This window comes from Delphinus delphis, chromosome 5, assembly GCF_949987515.2.
Source record: "Delphinus delphis chromosome 5, mDelDel1.2, whole genome shotgun sequence".
NCBI classification, from domain to species: domain Eukaryota; kingdom Metazoa; phylum Chordata; class Mammalia; order Artiodactyla; family Delphinidae; genus Delphinus; species Delphinus delphis.
The window spans coordinates 23,233,022-23,258,861 of record NC_082687.1 but is presented as its reverse complement, the minus strand read 5'-3'; positions in this window follow the sequence as shown (position 1 = coordinate 23,258,861).

The following is a 25,840-nucleotide window of genomic DNA, read 5'->3' as shown; positions in this document are numbered from 1 at the left end:
TCTCTCCAGAATTAAAACTTCCTAGATGATATGCATGGGTATGTCACAGGGCTGTCCCCAGCAGCCCTGTAAATGGTCTGTAAAAGGTCTTGGTCAGCATGAAAGTCTGGGTTTTAATTTTAAGAGGGTTTTCTGGGTATCTTACTTTAAGTGTTTTTTTCCACAAAGACAGTTGCTGCATCTGTTTTACAACCCTGTCTTTTAGAAGGAATGGTTTAGTGCTTCTGGCACTGTGGCAATCTTCATAAACACACACACACACACACACACACACACACACACACACACACACCAAATCTCCGTTTAAAGTTAGACGACGGATATATCAAACATCTTTTCACTTTAGTGGCAAAGCTCTGGCACCCTGATGTTCTGATATTCTTTCCCTCTTTCTGTATTTTAAGGAAAGGCTGAAACTCTTGCCCAATGAGAAAGTTGTCTCATCTCTCCAGCAGATCTCTGCAAACAGGATTTATCCATTGCTTCAAGCCACAAGTATGACACAGGTGTTTTATTTTGTTTTGTTTCCAAAAAACGGGTGTGTTCAGCACTGCCCCATGGAGGAGAAATTTAATTGTGTAATGGGCTCCTCAGGTGTGATCCACATCCTCGCAGGGCCTGCATGGACTGCTTGTCCATTTTGTTCCTCCATCCAGCTCACCTGTGATGGCGGCTGAGTGTAGCAGAAAGAGCTTGAAGAGAAGGAAAGGGAAGGGCTGCAGGGAGAGAATGGGCCAAGCACAGTTTCTGGCCCATAGTGCTTATTAATTCATTCTGTAAACATTTATGGAAGCTACAGCATGTTAAGTGTTGTTCCAAGTTCTGAGGAAGAGTGATGGGAAAAACAAAAAACCCAAACACCGAAGTCTCTGCTCTCATCGATAAAGCTTATAACCTAGTGGCAGTTAAATGCTTGCAGAGTGAAGGGATGCCTAGATGCAGGGAGCGACAGCAGGGGTGAGAGCTGGGGGCAGCTCCAACTGCCCACTCTGTGTAACTGTAAGTACTGACTTACCCAAATCGACTTCACCATCCCAACTTTGGGAGTCCCGTCTCCGCGGAGCAAACTGTAACCCGCGTGTACTAGCATTCTCACTCTTATTTAAACTGTAAATTTAAAGTGCCCGGAGGGAGGGGAAAGGCTGAGGGTGCCTGCCTGGACTGGCGCTCGCCCGGCCTTCCCAGCATCCCCATGACCTTTGAGCCGCTCAGTGGAAACCTCCCCAAGAGAACCACCAGGTGGCACCTGTCAGGCGCAGATAGGGAGAGTCATTCTCCCCACACCCCAGCCAACCGGAATAGCCAGGCTGTGCGCCTTCGCCAGTGGGCTTGTTGGCGAGGCAGAGGGGGAGTGTTAGCCTCGGTTCAGACTGCGCGATTACGTACCCTGTTTTCCCCACACCCCAAACACGCAGAGTGTAGACCTGTCCCCACGCGCCCGGGCTGCCAAAGGGGCATCATACGCTTGTTGGGAGCGGCTCGGCCTCAGTCACCGCGCCGCGACTTGGGGGCTGGAGGTGGGTGGCCGTGGGCTGCGCCAAGTTGGAAGCCTCCCCAGTGCCCAGGTCTCCTCCGCCCGACCTCATCCCGGGCCAAGGCGGAGGAGTGGCACGAGAGACGGGACCCAGGGCGGTGGCAGGCAGAAGTCCGGTGACGCGGGACACCGCCTCCCCCTCTCCCCCCTCCACCTCCCGGGTCTGAGCCCGGGTCCGGGGCGCCTCCTCCCGCCGGTTAAAAACCGTGTGGTTTCCGCGGCCCCGGCCGCAGCCTGGCGGCCTCGGGTCACCTCTCCCCACCGCTCCGCAGCGGCGCTCCCAGCAGCCCAGGCTGGGGACCGTCCCCGTTGGCAGAGGGGCCCAGCAGAAGGTCGGGGTGCGGGGTGGCCGCACCCGGAGCAAGCTTGTTGGGGTCATTTCGGTTTGGGCGGCCGGGTCACCAACTCCACTCCATCGGTAGCGGAAAGCGAGCTGCGCCAGTTGCGCGACGGTCGCTGCCGTCGCCGCCTCTATTCGGCCGCCGGTGACATTGGGAGGAGACCGCTGGTAACGGGCGGAGGAGGAGGAGGAAGAGGAGCAGGGAAGGGTGGCGTGGGGGGACAGAAAGTAGCGATTATGCCAGGGGGCGTGTGAGCAGCCGGAGAGGCGGCCGCGCCGGTGACAAGTTCTCCGGGGCGCGCGCGGCGGGGCGGGGAGCGAGCGGGGAACGAGCGGTGAGCGCGGCGAGCGCCGGGAGCCGGAGGGAGGCGCGGGAGCCTCGGGGAGCCGCCTCCAGCGCCCCGCGCCCTGCGCCGCCGCCGCGCCGCCGGCTCTTCTCCTCCGGGTTCCCAGCCCCGGGTGCTGAGGCTCCGGTCTATAAATAGCAGGTTACAGCTCCCGCTGGCGCGCACAAGCTCACCCGCGAACGCCGGAAAGTCAGGCTCAAAGTGCTGCTGCCGCTGCCGCCCCCTACTCCGCCTCCGGGAGAGGTAATTACCCGCCGGGGCTCCGAGGGCTCGGCGGGGGCTTCGGCAGGGTGGCCTGGGGGACAGTGGGGGACTCGCGAGGCGTTCGAGCGGGTCTGAGAGCGCGGGGGCGGGCGGGGGGGGCGGGGAGCCGGTCTGTTTGGCATCAAGTTTCTCAGCCTGGCGGCCCCGATAGCCCCATGCAGCCCTCGCTCCTGAGAGGTGTGGTGTGCTGTCTCTCCCGGGCTGCCGGGGTTCCCCTGACACCCGTGGACCCTCTGGCCGGGCGCCCCTTGGCCGGGCCGCGCGCGGGTTCAGGTTCACCGTCACCCTCGCCCCCTCACGCTCACTCTGTGGGCCCCGCGTAACTCTGAGCTCTGGCCTCACTGACCTTACAAGGCGGCGCCCGCCCACCCTCGCGGTCCTTTTGGAGAGGCTGCGGTGGCCCGGGGGACTCGCTCTCCACCGCCTCCCGGCCGCTAACCTGCCGCCGCCGCCCGCCTCGGGAGAAGTCGTCTTCGAGGCGAGCGGGTGGGGGTGGGGTGGGAGTAAGGGAGATTGATACTGGGGTCTCCGTTGCCCCATGGTTCGGTGTTTCCTAAGGAGCCCCCTCTCCATGGCCACCCCCAGCCCGCTCCCGGCAACTCATTCCGGCAGAGAAGCCCGGTGCGTCTCTTCCTGGCCACCGAGCACCTCTTGTCCTGCCCCAGAGAGGTCTCATTTTTAAAGGGGTTCGACAGCGAGGGGCCGTGGCTGGAGGGCGGTGGGGGGCCGTGGTCGTGGGGCTGGCGTGGGGAAGTCATTGTTTGGCGTCTGACAGCTGCGCTGCAGGGTCTGCGAGCTCTCTGGCACCTTTGGCAGGGAGGGCCCAGGCCGGGGATGTTAGGAGCCAGGGGCTGGTTCCTGAATGGACTTTGAGGCTTGTAGCTGGGACTAAGATCGGGATGCTGGAGCCCCACGTATCTGCTTTTGCCCCTCCCTATGCCTCTGAACTCGCCTCTCTTTTGGGGCTTGGTGTCTGCCCCTACACGGTGGAGAGGCACCGGCAGTTTCTGTTTGGGGACAAGAGGTTTATAAAGGTGAGGATGTGCATATTGCTTAGGTTGCTGCTGCTGCCGCCCCAAACTTACTGGAAAAACCCGAGAGGGTGTTTTCTATTACTCTTGTTTTAATGATGCAGATTAACTTTGCCTGTCTCCCCCCCAATCCCCTCCGCCCGGAACGAGGTTTCTTCCCTCTTTCTGAGGTGTGTTATTTGAGCTGTTTACATTTTATGACTCCAGGTGTTACATTTTACATATCTCCTTCCTCTCAGTGTGACAGAACGTGTTTGTAAAGGTGTGGCGCTATAAAATAAGTGAAAGCCTGGAAGACAGAGGGTAGATTGTCTTCTTCCCCTCGAGACGGGCGCTAGACAGCCCATTGGTGTAGGTGTAGGACTACGTTTCCAAGACCTTGGCTTGTCATAGGAGTTTTCTTAAGGGTTCTGGACCAGCAGTAGTAGTAATCTGACGATGCTAAGGCAGCATATAAGGTGCAAGGAACCACCGGCAGGGCAGCTGGCTAGTGCAAGAAGTTGAGTAAAAAGAGGACTGGGTAAGTGGGCACTGTCTCACTTAATAGACAAAGAAACGCATGATCTTGTGTTCCTTTGTGATATACCCCAGTAGAGCATTGATGTGAAATCAGAGTAAATGATCAATGGCTTTGTAATACGTACTTGACCGTTAAAAATTGAACCTCTTGGATTTGTAGTAACGTAAAACGCGACGGCAATGGAATGCTTTTCCAATGTATTTCTCTAAAATGTGATTTAGAACATTGTCCTTGAAAGGTTATGGGAGTCTAGATCCTCAGTGTCTTTCAGAAACTTATGTGCTGCTTGAAATACTGCTCTTATTTTTGAAGAATATTCTCTGTGATTAGGCAAATCAACATTTGTGTTAAATTAATGACCAGTTAGGATGTACATATTTATAACGGTGTTTTGTTTTTGATCCGTTGATAAAGTATAAGAAAAACCAGATAGACCAAGTTTACTCTTGTTCCTCCAGCTGTTTAAAGAAGCACATGGTCAAAGTTATAGGCAGAAAGTACTTTCCAAATGTTGGGTTTGAGCTTCACTTTGGGGATGCAAATTGACTGAATGACTTCATTCCCCGTAAGATTTTTGTCAAAATACTCATAACACAGACTCATCAGTTACATTTGATTATAAAATAATGCTATTATATTTGAGTGTTGTGAAATGGAAAACTCATTAAGCTTAGGGAAAAGCCAGATATTTGTTCTAAATTGTGCAGATTGAAAGCAGTTCATTTCCTTTCTGAGACCTGGGAGTTTCTTCTAGTACAAGTAATATTAATTCGCACATGGGTGACAGAGGCTACTTTCACTACTTTGAGGCAAAACCCAAGAGGGCAGTTCTCCTAAAGACAAAGAAAAAAGTGCAAACTGATCTCATATCTCTTAGCAACTGAACAGATGTCAGTTGTCAGGTAATACCTGACATCTGAGAATACAAAGTTAAAAAAGTTATGAAATAATTAGTGAGCAAAATGCTTACTGAATATCTGTTACATTTTCTTATTTCATAGTGCACAGACCCCGCCAGTACTAATATTAGAAATACAAATATCATAATTTTTGTAATCTGTGTGGAATAAATTCTTGTCTTTCATAACCATGGGGATTTTAATTGCTAGAAATGTGCTGTTTTAAATAATCTCAAGTTTAATGTTAATTTGAAAGCTGTATCTGTCTCTTCTGTATTCTGTACCTTAATTTTTCAATGTGTTCTATCTGTCTTTCTAAAGCCCTAGGGAATGTGCTTCATAGCCACTTTGTTACTACTTTTTAATATTGAGTTAGAAATCTTTGATCATAAAGCTCTTTAGGATACACAAATATACATACTTTCGTATTCAGGCTAAGAAGTGAGGTTATTAGACAAATAATTTCAGTTTAAACATTTATTTTTAGATAAATCCGAATGATAATGCCATGATTGCATTTTAGTGTGCAAGATGTACATAGCTTTTGTTTTCCAAAACTTTAAATGCAGTATGTATTGATACCTAGAAACGCATTAAGATATGGGAGAAAATGTTAAGGAATCTTGAGAGTCCCAGGCATTATTATCATTTGAATCAAGCCTTGTTAGTTCACTTACTTTATATGTTTTCATGACCTTGTCGACCAGTAGGAGCATTTGAAAAGGCTTATGAAGTATTATTATTATAATTATCTCACTTGTATACCTGCAACTGCTGTGGGATTTTTCTTATATAAGGGACAGTTGTAACCACTATCTTATGTCCTAGAAGTATCTTGTTAGTACATGGTATAGCATAAGGCCAGTGGAATATCTAAGAGCTGCAACTTCAGACTTTGTTTTTCCAATTGACTTTGTAATTTTATCGAACACTGATAGATGTAATCCTAGCACAGTGTGAAGAATTGGATTTCAATGTAATATGTGTTCTTAAATCATGTTTTCCAAACTGAGTTTCTTACATTGCAATATTTTGAGTAAGTTCTGTCTTCTGCATTGGCAGCCATGCCAACTAGGTGTCCTAATTGTGTGGAGAGGCCTCAAAATAGCTCTATGCAGAGCTAAGTGGAATAGACTTGGCAGTATTCATTTGGTTAAGCTGATTAAAGGAAGTAGTGAGAAGTTGTCTAGATCATGTGGCTGTGATCAGAGATTCCTTTGGGAATTATCCAAATTAATGATTTCAAGGGGATGGAGGCAACAGTTCCCTCAAAGGTGAACTCCCTCCTTCTCCCCCTCCCTCCCTCCCTCCCTCCCACCCTCCCTTCCTCCCTTCCTCCCTCCCTTCCTTCCTTCCTTTCCTTCCATCGATTTGTATCTTACCTATCTTTCTTTTTCTACCTGCCTTTCTGGTTGTTAAAATGAAGCACTGCAACAGGCTTGATGTAGAAATTACTGAGCTATGTGCTCTATTTTCGACATTGCAAAGGATGGAGAGAAGTTTGTGGGATATACAGGCGGCCTTAATACTCACTCTGAATTTGAATTATCGGAGTAATGACAACAATGAAAAATGTCTTCCAAGAGCAACATAAAATGTAGTTCTTTAAAATTTCCATATATGAGTTGTTTTAATATATCATGTATTTATAAATTATAAGTACTTTAAAAGGAGAAACAGATTTTTATGTGTCTCAAAACGGAGTGTGATTTTTAAAAAGTTAAGCAGCAATGATTTAAAGGGAATCCTCTGAGCATTTTTCATTATAACAAACTTAATTGACAGAAATATGAGTCTTTCACCTTGCACCTTAGTTCTTAAAATAGGTAGCTACAGTGCATTAAGTAGACCAAACTGGGGGCTACCACTGTAGAATACAGTGAAGCAAATAAAATGCACTCCCTTACCCATAGCAAAGTTCTCTATAGCAATCCAGTCTTTCAAACCTTTCTCATTTCATTTTCTTGGGGCTTTACTTTTCTAGCCAAAAGATCAGAGATGAGCCTGAGCAATTAGCACAACCAAACCACAAAAATTATTCACCGCTGGGAAAATAAAGTAGAACTAAAAACCCGTGACATCTTAAATTGAAGTAATCACCTGTAGATGAGGGGAGATTATAGCTATGACCTTAATAAAGCTTGAAAGTATCCTTAGTGATTATTTAACATCCTACAAAGCCCTTTTGAACATTTTCATATACCAAACTTGCTAGGTAACCACATATTCCACTTGGAGCACTGGCGTATATCACATTCATAATAGAATATGCTCCGTACTTGCTGCACAGTATTAAAAAAAATCACCCTTTAAAAAAATTTCATGTCTTCATTAACAAAACCCATCACTTTTTATATTTACTAATCTAATCAGACCTTTTTTACCTAAATTTATGAGACAGGGATGATTTTATGGGATGTGTAATTTCATTTCTCCCTAATAGCTTTCTTCTCTTGAAGCAGTTATAAATAAATATGTTCCAGAGCTATCTTTTTGGATACATTTGCTTTAAAATACAGCGTTTCCACTTTCCTGAAGGCGTCCATTGTGCATTTGGAGTGAAAGAGACAGCACTAGGTGGCAGTGTGCAATGCTTAGTAGCCTTGGGTCTTTTTAATTGCAATATATTCATTATTAAAGCTATTCTTTTGCACAGAATTTATTTATGTCACGGGCGAGCTAATGAAATTAAAATCAACAGGCAGCTAAATCCTTAGCAGTATATGTAGAAGACCTATTGTTTGTAATACTTTAAAGATTTAATTGTAATATTTAACACACACTGATTTTTTTTTTTTAATGTTATTTATTTATTTATTTTTGGCTGTGTTGGGTCTTCGTTTCTGTGCGAGGGCTTTCTGTAGTTGCGGCGAGCGGGGGCCGCTCTTCATTGCTGTGCGCGGGCCTCTCACTATCGCGGCCTCTCCTGTTGTGGAGCACAAGCTCCAGACGCGCAGGTTCGATAGTTGTGGCTCACGGGCCCAGCCGCTCCGCGGCATGTGGGATCTTCCCAGACCAGGGCTCGAACCCGTGTCCCCTGCATCGGCAGGCAGATTCTCAACCACTGCACCACCAGGGAAGCCCCAACACGCTCTGCTTTTATGTGGGGTCTGCTCATGTGAGAAATTCTTAGCAATTAATTCAACTAAACGTGCCAGAATTCTGCTTATGACTGGGTAAGAAAAAGGTAAAGACAAAATTAAGTGAACATGTTAGAACTCCTCCCCACCCCATAGTCTTTCTAAAACAGACATTGTATTAACCATTTGCATTTTAATCCTAATCCTCTCATTACACAGGCTGAGCAAATTCTTTTTGCTAGGTGTTGAAGGCTATTATTCTTAATTTTTCCTCTATCTTATAGCCCTTGGGACAATGCAAAAAAAGAAAAAAAAGTGCAGGTTGTCTCCCTGACACTTCAGCAGTTCCCTAATGTCCTCTGTAATAGTGATGATCTGGCCATCATAGTGACCAAATTGGATTAGCCGCGTAGCACTGTAATTTACTTTATTGTGACAACTGAGATTTATCCAAACCATTTCTTCTTGGTTTATCTGGATGTCAGCATCCCTTTCTTTGGCTGAATGACTAAATCATGGGCCATGGCAGAATTAAAATTTATTCCATCCGCCGTGCACCAGAATGGGTCCCATGCATTGTGTAGCCACCTGATTGGAACCTCCTCAAGATCAACATGGTAGATGTTTCAAACCATGTTCACTGGATGGGGCAGTTGTGGGAATGGAAGCCAAGGGAAAAATTAATCAACATAAATTGGCATAATTAAGAAATATACTTCTTTTAAAAGACTTTTTAGTACTATGTAAAATTTTAAACATAATAAAAAATAGTACAGTGAACTCTTGTGTTCCCACCAGCCAACTTTAGTTAATTGTCAAATCATGGCCATTCTTGTTTCATCCTCAATCTCACTCGCTTTTCCCCTTTCCGCAGTTTTGGGCAGCAAATCCTAGAAATTATATCAAAGGAAATATACTTGTGAAGCAGTTATTTATAAAAATAGGTATCGTATGAAGGGCAATTTAAAAAAATTACTAAAGTAAGAACACTACATATTTCAACTAAAAAATTAGGAATCTTAGCATTAGTTAAATTATGCACAAATTATGAATGTTTCTGGAAAATATGGCAGACTATATAATTAAGGAATCGATTTCAACTTAGGTTCTATGTCGTATTTTTTTAATCAACAAAAGTGTGCAGTAATGTTCCTTGAACATGGTAGGTAGTTAGTACATGCTTGATAAACCAATGACTACATTAGGTTTCTTAGATTAAAACAAATACTGACTGTCTGCATACCTTGTCACTACAGTTTTCTCATGTAACATTTTACTTCTAAAGAGGCAGACATTGTAGACAACAGCAGCCCCTTGGCATGCGAGAATTTAGTTTGCATGAGTCAAGATTTTACCAGCTGTCTTAAATTACTTACATGTAGTAATCTATAATTTTGCTGAAGTGTGAATTTAAATCACACAGTCCTGGAAACTGGCCTTGCAGTGAATGAGCCCAGCCAGTGGCCCAGTGGTCATACCTCCAGCTGATTTTATGCTCTAGGTAACATAGCACTTCGCTTTCTAGAGCTAGTTATCCCTGGTGAGTGTGTTTGAGAATTTGGCAATCTGAGAAATCGTTTGGTCCTCCCCTTTGAAAATGTCATGAATCTCCTAAAATATACCTGTTAGATTTTGTGTTGAGTTGAAATTCTAAATGAGTAGGATTTTTTCAGATTTCAAAAAATTGACAGTAACCGTTATGTATAAATCATTATGATATCATGTGTCTAAGAGAAAATATAATTCCATGGTAGAGAAAACAAGTATTTTGTATCCAAAGGGTTTAAGCCATGCCATACTTTTCATATGTAAAAATTATATAGGGAACACAGGCCCTGTATAATTTTCTTAATACTAGACACATAATTTTTTTCACTTTTTTGAAATTTACTATAATGTTTTCTTTCCTGGGCTGTGTTTTAAAGACTGCCTCCCAATTTATTCATGCTATTCATATTCCGATTTCTCACTTTATATTTTGGGTGGGAGTGAAGAATGGTACATACTCAGAATAGTGTAACAAGAAATAATTGAGCCAGTTGGCTTCCAGTTGATTTTTTTTTCTACTCATTTTTTTTTCCAGATTATAAATGTAATAGATCTCCATTGAAAAAATTTTGGCAAGTAGAGAAAAGTCTAAAGAGGCAGAAAAAATCATCCAAGGATGTATTTTTAGTGTTTTATCATATTTCTTTCTAGAATCCTGTGATTCTTTCTAAATTTTGTGATTCTTCTACAAAAGTTGAGATTATAGTACGTGCATGCATGTGTGTGTGTGTGCGCGAAAATGTCTTGATTTTTTTTCCACTTGGAATTCTGTTGTTCAGTTCAGTTTAGAATTTGATTGAGCACCTACTATGTGCCAGGTACTATGCTAAACTCTTTTCTGGTTTACAGCAATGAATAAAAAAGAAAATCACTTTTCCTGTGCCTGTAAACGCTGCTCTAACCTTTTCTTTTCTTTTTTTGTTTTTAATTGCCATCTGGTAGTTAGGCATACAAATCATTATCATTTGTTTAGCCATCCCTGCAACTTTGACTTTTTGGCATTTTTTTGGCTTTTTTTTGGCGTTTTTCTCCTGTTAACACACTATGATGAATCTTTTCTATATGACCTCATTTTCTAATATCCCTTGTCTATCATTTTTACTGTTTTCTTAGGAATGATTCCTAGAAATAGTATTCTGGATAAAAAGTATAAACCTTTAAAAATTTCCTTATACATATTGCCAAACTGCTTTTTAGAAAGACTGCACCCATTTTCATACTCCCTGGAAGTACATAAGTCAAATCTCCATCCTCACCAGCACTGAGGGATATGATTATTTTTTATTAAGTTTGTTAATTGGAATGAGGAAGATGATTTTAACAATATCAACCACAACAAGAAAACTTATTGTGCACCTCATGCAGCCCATTCATCAAGCAAGACCTTTATCTATATTATCTCATTTAAACTCTGCAACAACTGTAGGAGGAGGACAATGTTACCATCCCATTTTAAAGGTTAGGAAAGTTATATTTTGAGAGGTTAAGTGGCTACCCCAAAGTCACACAGCTGGTAAGTGGTCGAATTGGGTCTTGGACCAAGACTGATTTTACTGGAAAGTCTGGGCTTTAAAGTACTGCATTCTTCTACTATTGTTTTTTTGTTTTGTTTTGTTTTTGCGGTACGCGGGCCTCTCACTGCTGTGGCCTCTCCCGTTGCGGAGCACAGGCTCCGGACGCGCGGCCACGGCTTATGGGCCCAGCCGCTCCACGGCATGTGGAATCTTCCCGGACCGGGGCACGAACCCGTGTCCCCTGCATTGGCAGGCGGACTCTCAACCACTACGCCACCAGGGAAGCCCTCTACTATTGTTTTATTAAGTGAGCCTGAACATTTTGTTGTTGTTGTTTCAAAGCTCCAAATTTTTAAATTTGATTTATTTATATATATTTATTTTAATTGAATTATACTTGATTTACAGTGTGTTAGTTTCAGGTTATGGCAAAGTGCTTCAGTTATACATATATATATATATTCTTTTTCAGATTCTTTTCCATTATAGGTTATTACAAGATATTGAATAATGTTTCCTGTGCTATTGACTAGGTCCTTGACATTTGAGGCTGAACATTTTTGAAATGCTTATTTTCATTGGTACTTTATTTTAAATATTAATTTATATTTTTAGCTTTTTTGCATATTGGGATCTTGGTTTTCTTTTTATCAATTTTAGTGTCCTTTATGATACTGTCTTTTTGTCATTTATGTTATCTGTATTGCTTTTCTTTCTTTTAACATATGAAAGTTGAAAATGTGTGGGTTGTTAAGTTGAATGTCATATTTCTCCCATTTTTTTTTTGCTTAGATAATACTTTCTCATTTATAAAACAGATTAGCATTTACCTAAATTAGCATTTACCTAAATTATTCTTCCCCTAAAACAATTTACCATCTAATTCTTTAATGATTTTTTTTATCACTTTTCCACCCAATGTTGTTTTGGTGTATGGTGTGAGATAAGAATTAAATTAATTTCCCTCCTAATAACATTTTTCTGCAGCAGTTTTTGAATAATGCATCCATTTCCCACTTATTTGTGATTCTATCACATCATGTTATCTAATTCTAGAGGCAAACACACACACACACACACACACACACACACACACACACTCTCTCCCCCACATAGTGGGTTTCTGGTTCTGGTATACTTACTTCATTCTAGTGTTCTGTCAGTATTTTTATTAGTATTACACAGGTTTAGATGTTGTTATTTGCTTAATACCGGTAGTATTGATACTCTCTTCTTGTTTGTTTTTCTGTAGCTTTTAAGACATTCTCACTGCTGTTTCTTCTGGACTCTTTCTAGAATAACTTGGAAAAGTTACCCCCACATATTTTTAGATTTTAATTGAAATTTGAGTGTATAAATGGAATTGAGGAGAATTGGCAACTTAATGGGATTTAGTCTTCTTGTAAGCAACCTGGTGTGCCTCTTAGTACAGTTTTGATTTGGAGGGTTTTTCATGCTATATGTAAGAGCTTGTTTTAGACATCAGTCATTCTAAGTATTTTCCTTTCTCAGGATTCATTCTTCAAACTGACCAGGGAATTAGGCAGCATGCCCCATGCACCATGGGCCCACCTTAGCTTTGCCCATTCCTGTTCATGTGTTTGGCTTAATGGCATCTCACTGTCCAGGAAAGGGAGGGGCCCACGAGGCTCGAAAGCTTCTCTTTCCCATTATTGGTCCACAGCCTTGCTCTAAACATATGTTTATTTAAAATTATTTTACTTAAATTAGCCTAAGAAGATACATTCAGTATAAATATTTAAAATATCAAAATGTGAGTTCTACTTCTTCAACAGCTCACCAAGGAAGTATCATAAAATTGTCCCAAAATTTGTAATACCTGTAACTCAAAAAAATATAATCTGGCAAACATTGCTCAGTTTGATATTTGGTTTCCAGTTGTCACATCTGGTGAAAGTACCTCGAAGATCATCAGTTTGGGCCCATTACAATGGAGCGGCAGTGTTGGGTCACTAGCCTGAAGCTATAGCTCATTTGTTTGGGTCTGTGCTCCAGTTATAGAGCTTTTAAAAAAATGAATATCCAGAAAGAGTTTTGTACACACAATTTATGTCTTTTTAAAATGCTACAATAGCTATGTGCTCCATCTCTCTTCCATTGACCCTGGTGTCAATGGAAAAATAAAACAATTTGCTTATTGGAATCATGCAGAAGAGAAAGCCTTGCTTTTATGAACATGAGTCCTCCAGGTTTTCTTGAAGCTGAGACTTGTTTAGCTCAGGCTAATGGACCCCGCATCTGCTGGTGCCCTGTCTCAGGAAGCTGCAGATAGACAAGTGGGAGAAATATTGTGTGTGTGTAGGCATCTTCAGGCCTGCCCATGCATACCCCCAATTCAGTTATATTATTTTCAATGGCAGTTCTTCTGCGTAGTGGAACTTGGCATGTAAGTTACATTCACGTTACAAACATCAGATTGTGGTAAGAACCACGTTCATCTCTCTGTTTGAAACTGTGAGGACTTCCCCATGGACGGGTCACTAAGTCAGATCCTACTAACATCCACTTTCCATTTCATAGACTAGATCATTGAGCTCAACAAGTGAAAGCAAGTGAAAAGCTTATAATTTGCTTCTGTTAAGACTTTCTAATTTCCATGCTTAGGTTTCTGTATTTCTTTTCAGTTGAATGCTTGAAGCAACAATGCACTAGCAGTGATGAAAATCCTCTCAAAGCCTCAGGAGAGTTTTTCTCCCTGTCAAAATTTCTCAGGTAATGTGATACTGAGAAAGAGTGCGTGAGAGAGAAGAAGATCAACCATCATAGACAGGGCAGGACAAAGACATTGCAATGGGGTCGTAAATCATATGACACTTATCTTGGGATTCTAACCCATACAGATCTATATCTCCATAGTGTTTTCTGCATCCAGCACATAAACACTAATTGTAATTTTAAAAATGATTTAAAAAATCACTGAAAAATACTGTCTTAGTTCAAGAAGACACCTCTAGTTTAACTGTTTCCCTGCACCATTTTAGGATGACCAAGGTTTTATTTATTTATTTGATTGAAGTATAGTTGATTTACAATGTTGTGTTAGTTTTTGCTGTACAGTAAGTGACTCAGGTATACATATATATATATATATATATTCTTTTTAAAATATTCTTTTCCATTATGGTTTATCATAGGGTTTTGAATATAGTTCCCTGTGCTGTACTGTAGGACCTTGTTGTTTATCCATTCTATATATGATAGCTTACATCTGCTAACCCTGAACTCCCACTCCATCTCTCCCCTAACCCCCTCCCCCTTGGCAACCTGTTCTCTGTGAGGATGACCAATGTTTTGATATGCTCAGGGATGGTGGGTTTCAGTGCTGAAACCTGGAGAGACCTGGGCAAATGGGCTGGTTGGTCACCTTATCATCACAAACACGTTTAAAAAGTATAGAGAGATTAACAGGTAGAAGTTTTCAAATAATCTATTGTGCTCAGTAGAAAAGAGAGAGAGTTTTTGCTATGTGAAAGTGCTACTTGAACATTCTATGAATAATAATCACCCCAGGATGATACAAAATCTGGACTCAGGTTCTTTTCTGGCAGAAACTGGATATTTTTTATTTATGTACTTATTTATTCATAATTTATTCCCTGCACATTTCCAAAAATGATTTGAGATGGTTTACAGTAAAACAACATATAAAGATACTGAGTTTTTACAGCAGTTCAATACTAATGCAAACGATATATTTTGGAGCTTGACTAAAAGTACCACGCCTTAAAAATGAAATTTGATATTATGAATACTAACCAGTACGAGATCTGAGGTACTCTAGGTAGAAACACATATGGGGACTTTTAAAAATCACTACCCAAATCCCATGATTTTGGATAAAAATGTAGCAATTTTTTGAGCAATGATTTGATGTATAAGGTTCCCACCACACAGTCTGGGTGAGCTATTGTGGGGAGGGCCCAAAAGACAAGAATTCTGAGCCATCCAAACAGGACTGGCGGCTTTCTTTCACAGGCATGTTTTTGATTCTGTCTCCATACATTCTAGCTTTAGACACATTTGTGTTGCATTGAAAAGACGGTTGCATTTATTAAAAAGACCTACTATAAGACTTTGTTCCTCCAAATCTAGACTGTAGTGATTTGGGGAAAGTCATTGTAATCTACCTGAGCCTGTTTTCTCATCTGTTAAGTACAGATAATAATAACTATCTTAGATTTGAAGTGAGAATTAAGTGGGACTGTATACAAAAACTATAAATTACAATTTATAAAATATACTATAAAAGCATGGTATTAAATATATTGACAACCACTAACGTGATTATTATTCTGTTATAGCCTATACTCAGAATGATTATTTGGCATTCAGTTACAGCTTGACATGTAACCAAGAAAACTATATAGATTCAGTGTCCACTCTGATGAATTTTAAGCCATAGCCTCCTATCCTAATCTGTAAACTGGTTCATGAACACCCACCTTGCAAAGATGTTATGAGGATTAAATACAATAAGGGATGTAAAGCACACAGTGTCGGGCCACAGTAAGTCTTCAATGAGGAGTAAGTCTTCAAGCTATTTTATTACTGTGATTAATAGTTTTTATTTTATATGAATGAATGAGGAATTGAGATATTAGAGTTATCTGATACTGTATTTTCTAAACTTTTGACAGTAGAATTTTAAATGAAATCTAAAATCTCAGTGTAGAAAGTACACATACAAACAATGTTTTATTAGCATAGATGCATTTTGTAAGTTCACATTTTAAAAATATGCTTATTGATAAGGTCAATCAATGAAAACAAGGAGGTTCCTTTGCTGAACACAAATACGCAGACTTTGTGCTGATAGATAATATTTGAGCAATTACGTCTGCTCCATCATGAAATATATTTTTTTACTTGTTTTACTTGTTTTCTTTCCTTTTTAAAATTTGGTGTCTTTATTTGGTTTTGGTTTATTTGGTATTTTTATTTTGTGCCTTTGTTTGGTTTATACAGTTCCTTCCTCTAGATTGCAAATGTCTTTTTTTTTGTATTTATATATATGATTTTTAAATATTTATTTATTTAAAAAATTAATATTTATTGGAGTATAGTTGCTTTACAATGTTGTGTTAGTTTCTGCTATACAGCAAAGTGAATCAGCTATACGTATACATGTATACGTATATCCCCTCTTTTTTGGATTTTCTTCCCATTAGGTCACCACAGAGCGTTGAGTAGAGTTCCCTGTGCTATATGGTAGGTTCTCATTAGTTATCTATTTTATACACAGTAGTGTATATATGTCAATCCCAATCTCCCAATTCATCCCACCCCTCCTTCCCCCCTTGGTATCCATATGCTTGTTCTCTACCTTTGTGTCTCTATTTCTGCTTTGCAAATAAGTTCATCTGTATCATTTTTCTAGATCCCACATACAAGTGATATCATACGACATTTGTTTTTCTCTTTCTGACTTACTTCACTCTGTATGACAGGCCACCCACATCTCTGCAAATGACACAGTTTTGTTCCTTTTTATGGCTGAGTAATATTCCAGTGTATATACGTACCACATCTTCTTTATCCATTCCTCTGTTGATGGATACAGATGAACTTCCATGTCCTGGCTATTGTAAATAGTGCTGCAATGAACATTGGGGTACCTGTGTCTTTTTGAATTATAGTTTTCTCTGGATATATGCCCAGGAGTGGGATTGCAGGATCATATGGTAGTTCTCTTTTTAGTTTCTTAAGGAACCTCCATACTGTTCTCCATAGTGGCTGTATCAATTTACATTACCACTAACAGTGTAAGAGGGTTCCCTTTTCTCCACACCCTCTCCAGCATTTATTAGATTGCAAATTTCTTAAGGATCCGGAGCATCTTCAGTTTTGTCTCTTGGACCCAATGCCCAGTAGAATGCATGGTCCATGGTAGGCCTCAAAAACATTTTGTGGATGAATGAATAATCAGCATAGTGAGGCTTACTCTACCTGAGAAAAATGATTGTGTTTTTATTGTGTGTGAGGGTATGAAAAGGACAGGAAGTGAAATATCAATTAATAAACTGACTGATCTAAAAATAATGCCTTCTTGATGAAGGTCTAGAACTTTAATCTATTAGTAGAGCGCTTGCTACACCAGGGAAGATTCTGGTCTTTGAAAAGTCTGTGTGTGTGTGTGTGTGTGTGTGTGTGTGTGTATGCATGCATATGTGTGCTCCTTCATGCATGTGGTTTTTTGAGGGTGAGTGAGGGACAGAGTGGAGGACATTGGAAGGGAATGAACACTTGTGCAGGACCTGCCATGTGTCAGGCACTTGCCAAGTATGTTGCTTTGAATACGGTCTGTTCTTCTTGGGGATTTTTGCTGCATCAGAGCCTGCTGAAATGCACCCGGTGAAATGTTTATCACGCTTTGGCAGGTGGACTCTGGGAAACAGTTAGAAACTATTTGTAGAACTGTGGGGTCAACTGTTCTCTGTCTTTTTGAGGCTGAGTAATTTGTAGAGTTCTTTATCACCCTTGTCTTATCCATGAGAACCAGCAAGGAAAGGTCTAAGTAAATCAGAAAAAAATAAATCCTCATGGGAACTCACATATTTCCTCTATCCTGATAAAAATAACAATAGCTGCCATTTACTGAACACCATGAATGTTTTACTTACATTAACTCTTTTGCTCTCCACAATTATCTGAGCTAGGCACTGCCGTTACCCCCATTTTACAGGTGAGAACCGTGAGGACAGAGAGGAAATGTAATGTGCTGCAGTCTCGTATTTAGGAAATGGTAGATCCAGGATTCTGAGCAAACTCCTGAAGCACCCACCGCTCAGGGCCATACTCTTGCAATCTGACTCTTCGAATGTCAGCTGCAGAAGCTAAGAGGAAGCCTGATGTTCTTGCCAGTTCCGTGTCGGGGTTCTTCACGTGAGCTTCACTTGATGGGAAAGGAAAGTGTGCCCTTGAGGGTAGCTTGCAGCCATGGTGCCAGGGGCAAAGCGTGCTCTCTCTTTGTTGGGTCAGGAAAGGCGAAGGTGATTGTTCCAGTCCCAGAGGAGGGAGGCTGGCTAAAAACAATGTAGCTATCTGTAGGATCCTTCCCTTTGCCGTTTGTTTCTTCTAGTTGGGAAACATGGTTATTTAGTTCTAGTTGGATCCATCTGTTGAGCATATATATACACATAATATCTAGAGATGCTATGATGCTTATGAGCATAAAATTGCCCAGCGATTGGAAACCTTTAATCGTACACTTTGAACATTCTAGCCAACATTTTTGTGGCCTGAGAAATATCACAGGTGGAAGGAAACATCTGCTGTGTTTTTCATGAGAGCTGTGGAATCCAATCTGCTTCATTTACACAGTCATTTTATGTGCATTGGGCATACTTAAGAATTTTACACTGAGAACATTCCCCATGCATAGAAATAAATGTTAACCTCTGTAAAATCCACTGGTAAAAGCCATCTATAGAAGTTGGCAGCTCAAGGTATAAAAACCACTGTACAGGCTGGATTGTTCTTCCCTGCTGCTGTCTTAGAAGATATATCTTGAGCACAAAGTATATTTTATTTTTAGGAAGGATTTGTTTACGCCGTATGGTGCCAATGCTGCTAAGGTTTATTTGTGCCACGGGTACTTATCAACACTGTAAGAACAATATATTGGAAGAAAATGAGCACACCTTGGGTGACAGCTCTTCATTAAGATAAGCACGCTGTAAATCTCAGTCTATGAAGAATCTTCTATGCCTTAATGGAAGGTGGTATTGCGAGCTAGCGTTGCATGACCATTGCAGATTTGTTCGCTGGTCTCTATGGGGCGGCTCATTTGCAGATCACCCAACATAGAGGTTTAATCTTGGGAAGAAGAAAAATATGCTTTTTGAAAAACACTAGAGGAATTGGTGTTTTCAGCTTGATCATAATTCACTGAAAGCATGAGGGGATCTGTGTGAACCATGTTCTTTAAATTAATGGGGATCGAGGAGTCTTTCTTCACCCTTGTGAATCCTTTTAGAAGACATTTGCAGAGAAATTACTGGAGCTGCTCCCCCGTGGGGTGATTAATGTTTTAATATGCAAAAGCAGACAACCCACAATTCCTTTGCGCCCTGGCACTCGGAGCTACACAATTTTATTGCTTTATTTTCCCCATATAGCTTGGCTGCCTGAAAACTCCTGTAGAGTCAAATGGAGCCACTAATGCCAAGTCATATCCTTGGCCTAGACTTGAGGACTCTGCTACGTGGCACCACCAAGCCGTTTGTGACCTCACTCTGGTGGAATAAATGTCTAGGTGAAGGTATTGAGATTTTCCTGCTCATCCACTTGAATTTCCTACCTACTTGATTTCCCAGCCTCAAAGTTAGGCACTGGAAAATGGTGTTAGGGGAGGGTGTGTTTTTAGGCTCTTTTACCGCTAATTTCCAGTAAAAGTCAAAGCCAACAAAAGCATGACCTTTAATAACCCACCACCTACCTACTTCACTCATGCATCTTATCACTATCCTTTCCTCCTTCCTGCTTGGATAAACTAAACCCTGCACCTCTGCAGTCAATCCTGTTTCCTTCTGGAATCTCAGGGATCTCTACATGGCCATCATTTCTTGTCTCCTGTATCTTCACTTCTCTGCTACCTTCCAATGAGCAGTGAACACACACAAGATTTTCATGTTTCACCCCTCTCTACTGCATACCCACTCCAGCTACGCTCATTTCTCTTCGAGGAGAGAGACAAGTGTCTTGGAGGAGATATTTAACGTTTCCTATACTTTCCAATTTCATTGTAGTCTGGACTTCATCCCCAAAGCTCCAGTGAAACTGCTTTGGCCAAGGTCACTTAGAGACTCTATTATATTTCACAAGTGGTTCTCTGTCCTTGACCACTTGGCAATATCAGATCTATTCCTTTAAAAAATTCCTTCTGTTTTTCTTGATACTGAGTTCTCCTTTAATTTAATTCTTGAATATAAAATATCTTTGATTATATGTATGTATAAAATGTCTGGGACTTCCCTCGTGGTGCAGTGTTTAAGAATCCGCCTGCCAGTGCGAGGGACACAGGTTTGAGCCCTGGTCCGGGAAGATCCCACATGCTGTGGAGCAACGAAGCCCGTGCGCCACAACTACTGAGCCCACGCACCTAGAACCCATGCTCTGCAACAAAGAGAAGCCACCACAAGGAGAAGCCCATGCAGCAACGAAGAGTAGCCCCCGCTTGCCGCAACTAGAGAAAGCCCGTGCGCCGCAACTAGAGAAAGCCTGCGCACAGCAACAAAGACCCAATGCAGCCAAAAATAAAAATAAAATAAAATAAATAGTACTTAAAAAAAAGTCTGTATATTATAAGAAAAAGATAATCAGCATGCTGTACCCCTCTCTCCCAACTATATCCCTCTCTTTGATTGGAACTGCATTAAATCCTTAGGTCAACTTGGGTAGATTGGACTTCATAATATTGATTATAATCTTTGTATCCATGAACACAACGTATCTCTCTCTTCTTAAGAGTCTTTTAATACAGTTTAAACATTTGCTCCATAAATGTCCTCTACATCCTGTGTTAGTTTTATTTTTAGGTACCTCATTTTTATGGTAGTTATTTAAAGTGGTATCTCTTTTGAAATTACATTTTCTAACTATTTGTTAAGGGTGTATAGAAATATTATTGATTTTAATGTATTGATCTTATAATCAGCCACTTTACTAAACCCTTTTATTCTGACATTTTATTTTCTGCAGCTTTGCTGTTTTCTGAGTATATTTATTGCAATGAGTCCATTGCTAGTAAACGCTCTTGGTTGCGGTTTATCTTAAATTGCCTTTATTCGGGGCTTGCTATTAAATAATAGCACTATATAATTCCAAACCGACAGTTTTCCTCTCAGCACTTTGAAGATATTGTTCCACAGTTTTCTGGCTTCTATTGTTACGATCGAGAATTTTGCTGTCAGTCTAATTGCCATTTCTTTGTAGTGATCTAGCTTTCCTTTCTGATTAGGGTAAGGGGGAACCACAAGGAAGAATGTAGAAGCTCAGGAATGACAGCCACAGGGCTGTTGGAGAGGCAGAGGTTACTGGAAACTGGAAGAAGAGAGGGTTGTGTAGTACAGGAGCGGTAACCCTTTGTCAAGAGGTACAGCCAGTTTTGGGGGCCTCCCAGGGAAAGAGCCAACGCCAAGAACACTTGTACTCATTCCCCCTCCTCCCTCTGGTCTCCTGCCTGTGCTCTACATTAACTAAACCCAAGAAGAAGCCAAGGGCCATGGTAGGATTAACATGATGATAAATACAGGTCAGATAAATATAGGGGGCAGAGAGCTTGGTGGAAGAGGGTGGAGAGTGTGCTTCTGGAGGGTTCAACATGAGATATTTAGCCCATTGTATTTACTTTTCTCTTCACATCTGTCTAGTCATTTTCGATCATTTTTGTTGCTTTCTCAAATTTCAATCCCATCTTTTATTTCTTTAGGCATCTCATGCATAGTTGTTTATACTAGATCTGTTAGGTCTGGTATTTTGAGGTTCTATAGTTTTTGGTATTTCTGCTGACTCTTTTTTCTTGAGTTTATGTTCATTTTTAAAGTGAGCACATTTTGGCTAAAAATCTTTGTCATTCTTACGGAACCTGAGTAGAGGATCTTTTCTCCAAAGAGGAGTTGCATTTATTTCTGCAAGATACCATGGACCTCCACAGCCTACTCTATGAGCATGTCCTTTAAACCTCAGACTCTTGTGAAAGAATAATTATAAATACAGTTTTTCCGAGAAGAATATCCTTTTTTATTTTTATTTATTTATTTTTTTCTTCTGCTCAGAGCTGTGATTGAGGCAGATTTGCTCACCTCTTCCCTTTGTTGATGTGTGGAAGTTTTCCAGCCCATCATTTACAGAGAATTGCAGTTCTGTGTGGGGCTCAGGGTCATCTTCCACCTAGGATGCAGGTCCAAGGCCTTAACACCTGTTTCCTATACCAGGACCTTGGATTTTCCAAGGTCTAGTTCCCAGGTGTTAACATCTGTCCTATCCCTTCTTGGTTTATTGCTTGTTTTAATTTGCCATTGAAGGCTTTCCTTTAATTTCTTGTGGACTCAGTATTGTAACTATCATTGCAGTTTATCTGACATCTAGGACTTTGGTGTGAAAGGAGATTTTCACTTCTCCTGGGTTTTTTTTTACTTCTTGTCTTGCCTTGTCATCCTTCCCAGTGTCATGTCCTTGCCTGTCCTTTAAACTCGAGGTACTTCAGAGTTCTGTCCAATTCTCTCTTCCCGTATCATCGTACATTTATGAGTCAATTATTACTTTGATTCACAAGCTATTGTAATCTCTATGTGGGCAGGGATTGTGTAGATGTTTTTCACCAGTATCTCCCTAGTGTTTAGCATAATATGTAGCACAGTAGTAAGTGTCCGGGTTCATATTTGTTGAATGAATGAGTGAATGGCAGAACCATTAATGTGGTCTCACTAGAGGATGATTAGTTTGTTGTACTGTTGGTGGGAGGGGTTGGAAAAGCAAGGGTACTATAATGGATAAATACCTTCATTTTACTTCCGTTTCTTGAAGTTTGCACTTCTCTTGAGGAAATATATCTTGCCTTTGGATTTGCCTCTACCTTCCTGCTGCAGGCAATGTTGAGTATTAAATATATGTTTGTCCCTAATATACGTGGACATGTAGAACTGTAAACAGCTTTAGTCAGTAATGGGCTTTTTCCATCTGCTGAGGGGGATGTTATTACATCTAATGAATAGTAACAAATTATTATTGGCCTTTTTTCCAATTACTGTGAGGACCTTCTAGTTTGCCTGTGACTTTATTACATTTGATGATTGGGCTTGAAGACTTCTCTTCATGTGGAGCAGATAAAATGGCCTTAACTTCTGCTAATATTCAGAGCAGACAACACCTGAATGTATGGAAAAGCGCTTTAAGTGCAGAGAGGTAGCAGGCTAGGGTGAAATCTGTCTTTATCAATGTTGCACAGCTTTTATGCTTAACAGCACGGGACTGGGTTGTGTCTATAACATCCTTCCCACAGAGAAAAGTATGGAGAACAAGCTCCTGCTGGGTAGAGGCAAACCAAAGACTGACCCTTGACCTAAAGAGCTTCTGGTTTTTCCAAACAAGTGGTGACTGACCTTGAAAGCAAGTGACTATTAGAAGCAGTGACACAGGACCTGATTTGTGTTCTACAGCGAGCCTTGAAAACGGTGGTGGGGATGATGACTTTGGGAGTCATAGATCCTACAGAAAGGTACCGATAGGTCTGTGGACAAAGAGATGCTGCTACAGATTTCAGGAGCTGCAAAGATAAAGCTATTTCAACAACAGTGACAAGCTTCCAGGAGCTTTTAAAGATGAAAATGGTCATTGTACTTTATCTTGGCTATTTTGGAGAGCTTGCTGGGTTATTCATTTTTCCTGTATGTCAGAAGCTAGAGAGTTGAGTTTGTGAAGACTGTAGTGGAGAGAGCTCTTGGCAAACTGAATAGAAACACAGGCTTAGCTGGCTGAGAGTTTCCCCAGAGAAACCACATTTGAAAAGAACAGTATTAAAGATGAGGACACTGCAAACAAAATATCACAGAGTTAGAGCCTGTTCAGGAGAACAGATACTGTGCAATTTTAAGAGATGAGAGTGGGAAAGGGTTTCCGTTTGTTTTGTTTGTGTTTCAGCTTCAGAAAACAATTTAGCATTAGGAGAATGGAAAGGGGGATGGGGCTCAGGCTGGACTAGGAGAGAGGGCCTTGGGAACCGTAGGCAAAATCTCCAGGAGCAAACCCGAAGGACATCAACTTCTCAGGTAAAATGCCGGAAGCCGTGCTGTTCATTCTCTTGTGGCATTGTCCTGATGTATAAGAATATTCAAAATGAAAAATTCATTTTATGGAATTCAAGGGCCTATGAGCCTCATTCCCCTGCAGCCAAATACATTTATGAACTTAATCAACTAAATTTAGGGAGAGAATTTTACCATCCTGAAATTTTGGCTGGGAGACCTGGAAAGAGGAAAAAAAAGTGTGGTAATTGTTTCTCATACATACGTAGATTTCACAGATGAATTTGTTAACTTTCATTCCAGCTACTTGGATTGAAATGGTATTTGAGCCTGTTAATGGAAAATAGGCCACATAATCAAATTAAAAAGGAAGCTTAGTGTCTAGAAACAGGGTACATAAACAAAGCAACTGAAAAGAGGCTGTTATTTTCCACATCTGTAAAAACAAGAGCTTGAACAAAGGGTCAGCTTGAGCATTATATAGCTCTGAGAATCTACGGTGTGCATTTTACTTCCTGTTTCTTCTTTGCTGTGCCCGACACTACCGGCAAGCAAGACAACTTGATCTTTCCCAAACATACCCCCTGCTTGTTCCTCCTTCCTCCTTTCAGAGCGCTCTTCCTTCCCAATTCTGTCTCTCAAAATTCTACTCGTATGTTAAGGTCCAACCCAGGTCATTTGTCACTCTTGCACAAAGCTGTCCCCTGTTTCTAGCTGAAAGTGACCTCTAGGCGCTGTGCCCCAAAGCACTCGTGGTTCTGCTATCATACTTTTCACATACTTCTTTGTATTATGCTTATTTGTGTTCATGCCCATCGACTAGATTATAAACTTCTTGAGGTCAGGGATTCCACTGTTAGATTCTCAATAATATACAACATCGTGCTTTGCACATAACAGGCATTTTCTCTTTATACATTGCAAGTCGAGTAAGAAAACAATTTGCTGGTAGGTTAAAGTCAACTAGATAAAGTTACAGTAAAATCTTCAACTGACGTAATGCATTTAGTGAAATAATCAAATTTTATGATCTAGAGTCTAAAACAAGTAAATGGGAACTTTTTTTGACACCTCTATTTCCAGATGAGAAGTTGGATTATCAGTACTCACATTAAAGTAATTCTAGTAACCATATCCCCTCTTGGAAAAGTGCTAAGTCTTCTAGAAGTCAGAAGAAAGAAAATAAGGTATCACAGTCACAAAATGCAAATAACTCGCCCTTTAATATATGTCAAAAGGAACATGGCTCCTAGGAAAGTCTGACAGGAACTTTAGCTCATCAAAGAGACTAGCACACAAATCCAAGGTTGCAGTGCTATTACACAAAATTGCCATTGTTTTTCCCCCTCTGGTATATTTCCTAGCTTTAAATTCTCTGAAATGAAATGGAGATGACTTAAGAAAGTCGTCAACACTTTGTCAAGAAATCTGTCTCCAAACCCAAACACAAAGCTATCCATTTCAAACTCTTTCTAATTTATGTCATTAAAATTCAGGTATATATTTTTTTTTTTTTTTTTTGGTTCTGAACTTTTTCCTTTAAACAAGGAAAGGATCCTACTTAAAAAAAATTGTTTGCATTGTCAACTGAAAAAAATGCACAAAGTGAGAGTTGTGCATTCAGTTTTATTTGGGGCAAAATGAAGACTATAGCCCAGGAGACAGCCTCTCAGATAGCTCTGAGGAACTGCTCGGAGGAGGTGGGAGGCAGGTCAGTATATATGCGATTTTGGTGAAGGGGGATACGTGTCATCAAGCACACATTTTGGCAGAAGGTTACTGCTGGTCACAAGAAGGTTGCTGCTAGCCACGAGGAGCAGATGTCTCTGTTAATGATTTTAGTGCTTTTCTAGATATGAGTCTATGCAAGGAATTGGGCTCATAAACTCTTCTCCTGAAAGTAACTATCTGAAGGCCTGTTTTTCCCAGAACACAGAGTGCCTCGTTCCTGATCTCTGCCCTGAACTCCTTTCAGGGTGTGTTGAAGGTCAGCGCCTGC